This window comes from Octodon degus, unplaced genomic scaffold, assembly GCF_000260255.1.
Source record: "Octodon degus isolate 3935 unplaced genomic scaffold, OctDeg1.0 scaffold00028, whole genome shotgun sequence".
Classification (NCBI taxonomy): domain Eukaryota; kingdom Metazoa; phylum Chordata; class Mammalia; order Rodentia; family Octodontidae; genus Octodon; species Octodon degus.
In genome coordinates, this window is record NW_004524604.1 from 743,161 (window position 1) to 749,883 (window position 6,723).

At 40.7% G+C, this 6,723-nt stretch overlaps 1 pseudogene; it reads left to right on the top strand.

The window, feature by feature from the left end:
- The first annotated feature begins 4,191 nt into the window (after positions 1-4,191).
- LOC101590434 lies at positions 4,192-4,913 on the top strand (annotated as a pseudogene).
- Positions 4,914-6,723: the final 1,810 nt, after the last annotated feature.

Here is a 6,723-nt window from a genome sequence, read left to right on the forward strand (position 1 = left end):
TAAAGAAGTATAGATTTCCTCAGTAGGATAGGATGCCATATAGGACTACTAACTTTGAATCACACAGAGAGAGATGATCAAACAAATTTATACTGGATTTGTTCTATCTTTGTAAGAGAAGTCAGTGGCCTTAAATGAAGGATGATTATATAGCACTCTAACATAAAAACATGTTATACTTATCAGCCAAAAAGAGAAGATGCAATTAAGAACCCAAAGTGAAAATCAAATCATGATGGTCAAACCGTCAGACAGTGCTGAGCACTGTTTAGTACAGTATCTCACTATGCAGCTCAAACTCATAGTGATCCTCCTGTTTTCAGCCTCTCTAGCGCTGTGATTATAGGCAACATCACACCTGGTCTCTGTCATCAGATCAGCATGCCCAGTGTGGGGCCTGTGTGGTATGTGGGGCCAGGGATCGAACCCAGTCCCCGCACTTGCCTAAGTAGATGCTAAGTCCACTGAGATATCTTGCAGTCCCTTCCCCAAGGCATCAATAGATTACTGTTTATGAGGCTTCTCTGAGCTATACATTGTCAAAGCAAAACTGCAGAACTAGATAGAGTTCAGATTGATAATGGAATGACTGTGTTCATTATTGTTTCTTTCGGAGTCTGGTTTTATTTTATTTATTTTTAAAAATAATTTTATTGACAAACAAATAGCAATGACACAGTTTCAAAAATCTACTAGTAGGACAGTTTCAATAATCAATACATTGCATATTGTTGTCTTTTTAGTCATTATTCATAGTGCTAGATACAGACATGATATCCTGTCCAGAAACACTATTAGTACAAATCTTTCGATTCATGGCATTAAGAGAAAGTAGCTGTATATCTATCCTAACTATTTTGAATATACAGATACAAAATGGTCCTTCATTTATATCCCCTTTTTTGTATAGTTTTGTCAGAGATGGGTATTCCATTATCATTTAAATATTGTAGGTGCATGAATTCAGCAAAATATTCCAATATAGCCCAGTAGTCCATAACAGTAGTGAGTTATCCGTAGGACTGGCAATGTCCGAAGTTGATGACTAAAGCCTTTTACAGCTCAGCATATTAATATGGCTTTACTTTTTAAACTTCTTTTTTATACTTTTCTGCTAGATGGTTAAGACCAAGATAAAGTAAGACCTATGTAACAAGAAATGTAACTTTTATATCTGACAAGGTCAGTCAAATTCCCTCATGTTTCATCCTGAAACCCTATACTGCAGTAGTAGGAAAGAAGTGAAGCTTTTATGGCTCTCCAGAGGCAACTGCTTTCCCTCAAGTTGCGTGTGAAAGGGCTTCTCATGCCACTGCTTTTAGTCATAGCCCTGGCTCAAGCACTCGTGAGGTGGAGTTAAAATGCAGACTGATCAGTCTGGCAGCCTCACCAGCCATCAGCCACGATTTTGGTGTGGTGACCTTGAATGTCACTTCTCTTCAGGGCCACACACTTGCCTCACCTAGAAAGCATCTCTGAAGGACTCGAGGGGTGAACTGGAATTGTCTAGAAAGCAGAGGACAATGCACGGCCTGGTCACTCAGTGTGAAGTTTATGAAGTAGGTCTGCTCCTGTGACAGGGACCTTTCCCTGGTGTCTCAATCCTTGTGTACTTAAAGAATGCCACCCGGAAGAGAGTGACACAGGTGAAAGATGGTAATAAAATTGCAGAATCTTTACTTAGACCAATACCAAAAAGATCTAAGTATAAATAGCAGTTCAGATCATTACCAGACTCAACATTTTAAAATATCCAGAAAAGAAATACTTTTACTAAAGGTATCTTTGTAAAGCTGATTAGGATTAAACTAATGCAATGTGTTTTGTCAGTGACTCAGTTCTACTCAATCACTGAATTTTAAGAATTGTACATCAACAGAGAGAGTGCTCATTCTGAAAATTCATCACGTCATGTGCTACAGTGGAATGTCTTTACACTTTTAGAATCAAGGAGAAAGGACACATAACAAATAGTGCAAAAAACAAACATTTTGAAATAATTTTTTTTTTTTTTTGCAGTAGTGAGGACTGATCCCAATCTCTTCTGGGTGGTAAACACTCTACAACTGACCTGCATAAATCTCTAATATATAAAAGTTTTTAAACTTTTATTATAAAATAGAGCATTGCTAAATTGCCCAGATTGGCCTCAAATTTTCTGTTTTCCTGCTTCATTTTCCTGAGTGGCTGAGATTACAGGCATGTGCCACCATACTTGAGGGAAATACTGTTGGGATGTATAGGTCAGACTCTGGATGTTGATTTTTTTTTTAACTTAGCATTTGTGTTGTATAAGGATCCTTTAAGTATTCCTCTCAATGTGCTCATACCATGGAGAAGGTAAATAATACCAGGAAGATCGAAGCATAAATATCAAATTGCTGTGTGTGATATTCAACTTAAGCCAATTTTTCATAAAATTAAAACAATTTTCTGGCACTAACTGAGAAAAATCACTGAACTGCCCCGAATTCAACCTGTGGTCCGTACACCCACTGGAGTCCTTTAGTCTTCAGTTCAGTGAGAGCCTCAATTTCCTTCTTTCTCAAGGGAATCTGGCTTTGATAAAGACTGTTTATCAAAAGATTGTTTTATTTCACTTAGCCAACATCTTCAGCTTTAGCGGAATCTTTGGACAAAATAAGCACCATGTGCTCCTAGAAGTAAATGAGAGAAAGAGAACTAGTTAGTGACTGATGTCTCTCGCGGTGTGGTCTGGGGACCCACAGAGACCCCAGAACACCAGCAGAGCAGCCATGAGGTCAGCATGTCTGAGTGCCTCTGAGATGCTTTTATCTCTCCCCTCCAATGCTCCACAAGGCCTTGCAGGACTCTGTGTAAGGCCAATGCTCTGATCGCTGATAGAATGTGACTTGAAATTTTATATTTTTTCAGTTTTAATTTCTAAGACAGCAACTCTCAATGTATCTAATCCATATTTTTAAAAAGTCTCATTAAGTTTCCTTAACCATTTCCCAGAATTTAAAGATATCTAGCTGGATGTGCATACACATACCTGTAATCCCAGTGTTCTGGAAAGCTAAGGAAGGAAGGTGGAAAGTTTACACCCAAACTGGGACCTTGCTTTAAAAAAGAGACAGACATATATTTCAGTGTGAAGGCTCTGATTCCACTGCTAAAATTATCTTTTGTATGAAATTTGAAAATCAGTACTTACAAACTGTGCTACTTGATAGAATGCATTTCAGTGACAAAGGCATATATAAACTGCACTGTCCCATCTGCTTGCCATTGGAACATTTGACTTTATGCACCTACACTAGGGCTAGTGCACTGGAGGAGCTGAGTATTTTATTTTATTTAACTGAAATTTAAAGGTGAAATCCCTGGGAATGTGTCTACCACACTGGCCAGTGCAGACTGAGATGCTCAGTTCTTTGTTCCTGATTTAATATTTTCCCCAATATTTCACACAGCTTAATTGCAGTTATGAACAGATTGTTCTTCTGTTTTCAAGTATGCACTCTTGGCTGAGTTTGTGTGGTGTATGAGGGAGATGTTTAACCACAACATGCAGTTAGAGGACTATCATGCGTTGTCTGGAATATGAGTAAGCTTCAGTTCAGATCCTTAACGCAAAAGTAAGAAAAAATAACCTTGTGGTTGCTGCTGTAGGAATTGCATGGAGTCCAAAAGAATGTTTTATCTGCCTCACTTTGAATTATTTACACGCTTTTGAAATGGTTTTAAAATTATAAACAGTATTTTAGCTTTTCTTTCTGTGGCAGTTAGAAGTATGCAAGTACCATAAGACAGCTGACTGGTGTTCAGAGGGGGCATCACTGAGCTGGCCTTCCTGGAGCAGTCACTCATGGGGCACTGAATCTGCACTGGCAGCAATTCTGGATGTCATATGTGGAACTGTTCACTTATTTCACACCTGACCTTTGGCTGATCATGCTCCTAAGGGACATGCAAGCTCTTGACTTGAATCTGCAGGCTTTCATGTGTGACCCTATTGGGCGGTCATACTTTTCTAAGCCAACTTTTTCCTATAAAATGAAATAGTAATGTGATTAGTGGCTGTGCTATACAATGTTGAGATGATTACATTTATGTAATAAAGCATATAAAACACTTAGAAAAACTCATTGTGCATATGTAGTAATAGTCATTGCTTTCATTATTATTGTTGTCCATGCTCTCTGAACAGGGATTTATTAGGAACCAATGATATACCAGCATGTTAAAGCTGGTGGTCTAGTACTGTGTTCAGGGAGCTTCCAATCTAGTGAGAGTGAGAGAAAGTTGGGATTTATCTCAAGTGGGCCTGATGGAGACCAAAGTGAGCTTGTTGTCCAGATTGGCAGCCTGGAAGTGGAGAACCAGAACCTGAGCCACATGGTGAAAGATCTGCAGCAGGCCATCTCTAGACTGGAAGCACAGCTAAACACCCTTGAAAAGAGCTCACCTGTCCATCGAGCCCCACCCCACAGATCCAGCATGTATCTCCTATGCACCAAATGGAAACCCCAATGAAGAAGGTGGCCATACTAGCAGAGGATGACATGGACAGTGAGGACAATGACACTGAACTGTTTGGCAGCAATGAGGAGGCAGCCTGGCTGTGGGAGGAGAGGCTAAGGCAATATGCAGGAAAAAAAATCTAAGAAGTCACATTGGTGGCTAAGTCCTCCATCCTCCTGGATGTCAAACCTTGAGCTGACTGGACTGACATGGCCAAGTTGAAGGCCTGTGCCTGCTCTATCCAGCTGGATGAGCTGTTCTGGGGCGCTTACAAGCTGGTCCCTGTGGGTTATGGCATTCACAAGCTGCAGAACCAGTGTGTGGTCGAGGATGACTAGATGGGCACTGACTTGCTGGAAGAGGCGGTCACCAACTTTGAGTAGAGTGTGCAGAGTGTGGACATTGCAGCTTTCAACAAGATCTGAAGCCAAGGGTACGTGTGTGTGAGGGAGGCCCTGCCAAGATCAAAAACTGAGACTCAAACCAAAAAGTTAGGATTTGGAAGGCAGGCCAAGTTTTGTAAAAGAGAAGTGCCATTTTCTAAAATAGGATGCAACAGGGAAAACTGTTTAGATTGAGGAACTAGGAAAGGTCTTCATGTGGAAACTGAGACCTGAAATACAAACAGGAATTATTACTGGTAGAAAGTTATGAAGGTTATGTTGATGGAGGTGATAGCTAACACATAGGCCCAAATATTCATGGACTACATGAGACAGAAGTTCATTTCTTTTTCACTTGACAGTCCAGATAGGGAGGCAGCCTATGCCCCTAAAGTTACCAAGGGATCTGATCTAAAGCTCTTCTCCATTCTGACTGCATGGTGATCTGCAGGGTGACCTCCACCATGGCTGCAAGGTCTCCATCTGCAGCCAGCCAGAAGGAAAGAGTGGGACATTCACAAAGAGCTTCTTTAAACAGCTGGCTTGGAAGCTTTAATACAAGGAAAGTCATGGGTATGATCCGGCCTGCCCAGTGTCCTCATTCACTGGGGTCTGGACTCTGAAATGTGCGCAATATGGAATTTCAGCATTCATATGGACACCAGTCATATCTGATGAGTATATGCAATTTTGATTTACTCTGAAGGTTAACTTAGTCACTAAATGCCTAGAGATTCCACTGTTTTTCCCTCAAAGCTAACAACACCTTCTATACTTTCCTTCCCTGACACACACACTTCTTCAGCAACCTTCACTGAATGGCAACAACCTGAACAGTGCCATCTCAGAACATTAAGGCAACACAGCCTTAATGTTCCCAACCTCAAGAGATCCAAGGTCTCATTTTGGATGGCAAGTGGAGCAAACATCACAGAATAGCACAAGGAAGTGAAAGATGTGACATTATATACATACAAATATGACCAGAAGAAAGGAGCCTTGTGGACAGAGAGAACGAGGAATGCTTTGTAGAAAAAGTCCTCTAGGAAATAGGAACATTCATTTGGATTCTAAAAGGTGGAAACATTTTGAAAAAATTCATAGTGTTGGGTATAATTGACCAATCATCCAGAATAGATAGAAGCAATAGGAGAAATGGAAGCTGAATGTTAAAAGAGAGCCAAAGTGGAAAGAACCTCTAAAGTCAAGTCATGTCTTCAAATTTATTTATGAATAGTGGGAGCTCATGGAAGTCTTTGATGGAGAGGTGGACAGGAATGGCTCTGGGGCTCCATGGGTAGAAAAGGAAGCTGGGCTCAGTCAGCATGGACACATGGCATCTGGAATGAACCTGGCTCCTGGACATCTGTGTGGTGCTAAGAGAGTAGCTAGCCTGCCTGTGCCCTGTTCTCGCAGCCACAACATAGAACAATAATGGTCCAGAAGTCTGTAGAGTTGTGATAAAGCTTAAGTCAAGTCTAAGCCAGGGGTTCAGAAGAGTGTCTGACATTAAACAAGTACACATTAATGCTTGCACACACATGTGTTCACACAAATACACACACACACACACACACACACACTTGTGTTGGAAAGAACTGGGGACAAAGTAGGAAAGAAAACATATAATTAGTGCCAGGCCTCTAAGTGACAACTGAAAGAGAAGAACAAGGGTTCTAGAAATCCAAGGCCAATTCCTTTTTAATCTTTCTAAAGTTTTTGTTTTTCTTTCTCTACAAATGACCACACCTATTTCATGGGACTAAATTAAATAACACCTACAAAGTTCTCATCCGAGAGTCTGAGGTACCATGGTCACTCACACAGAGGGGCTGAGTCAGCATGGACACAT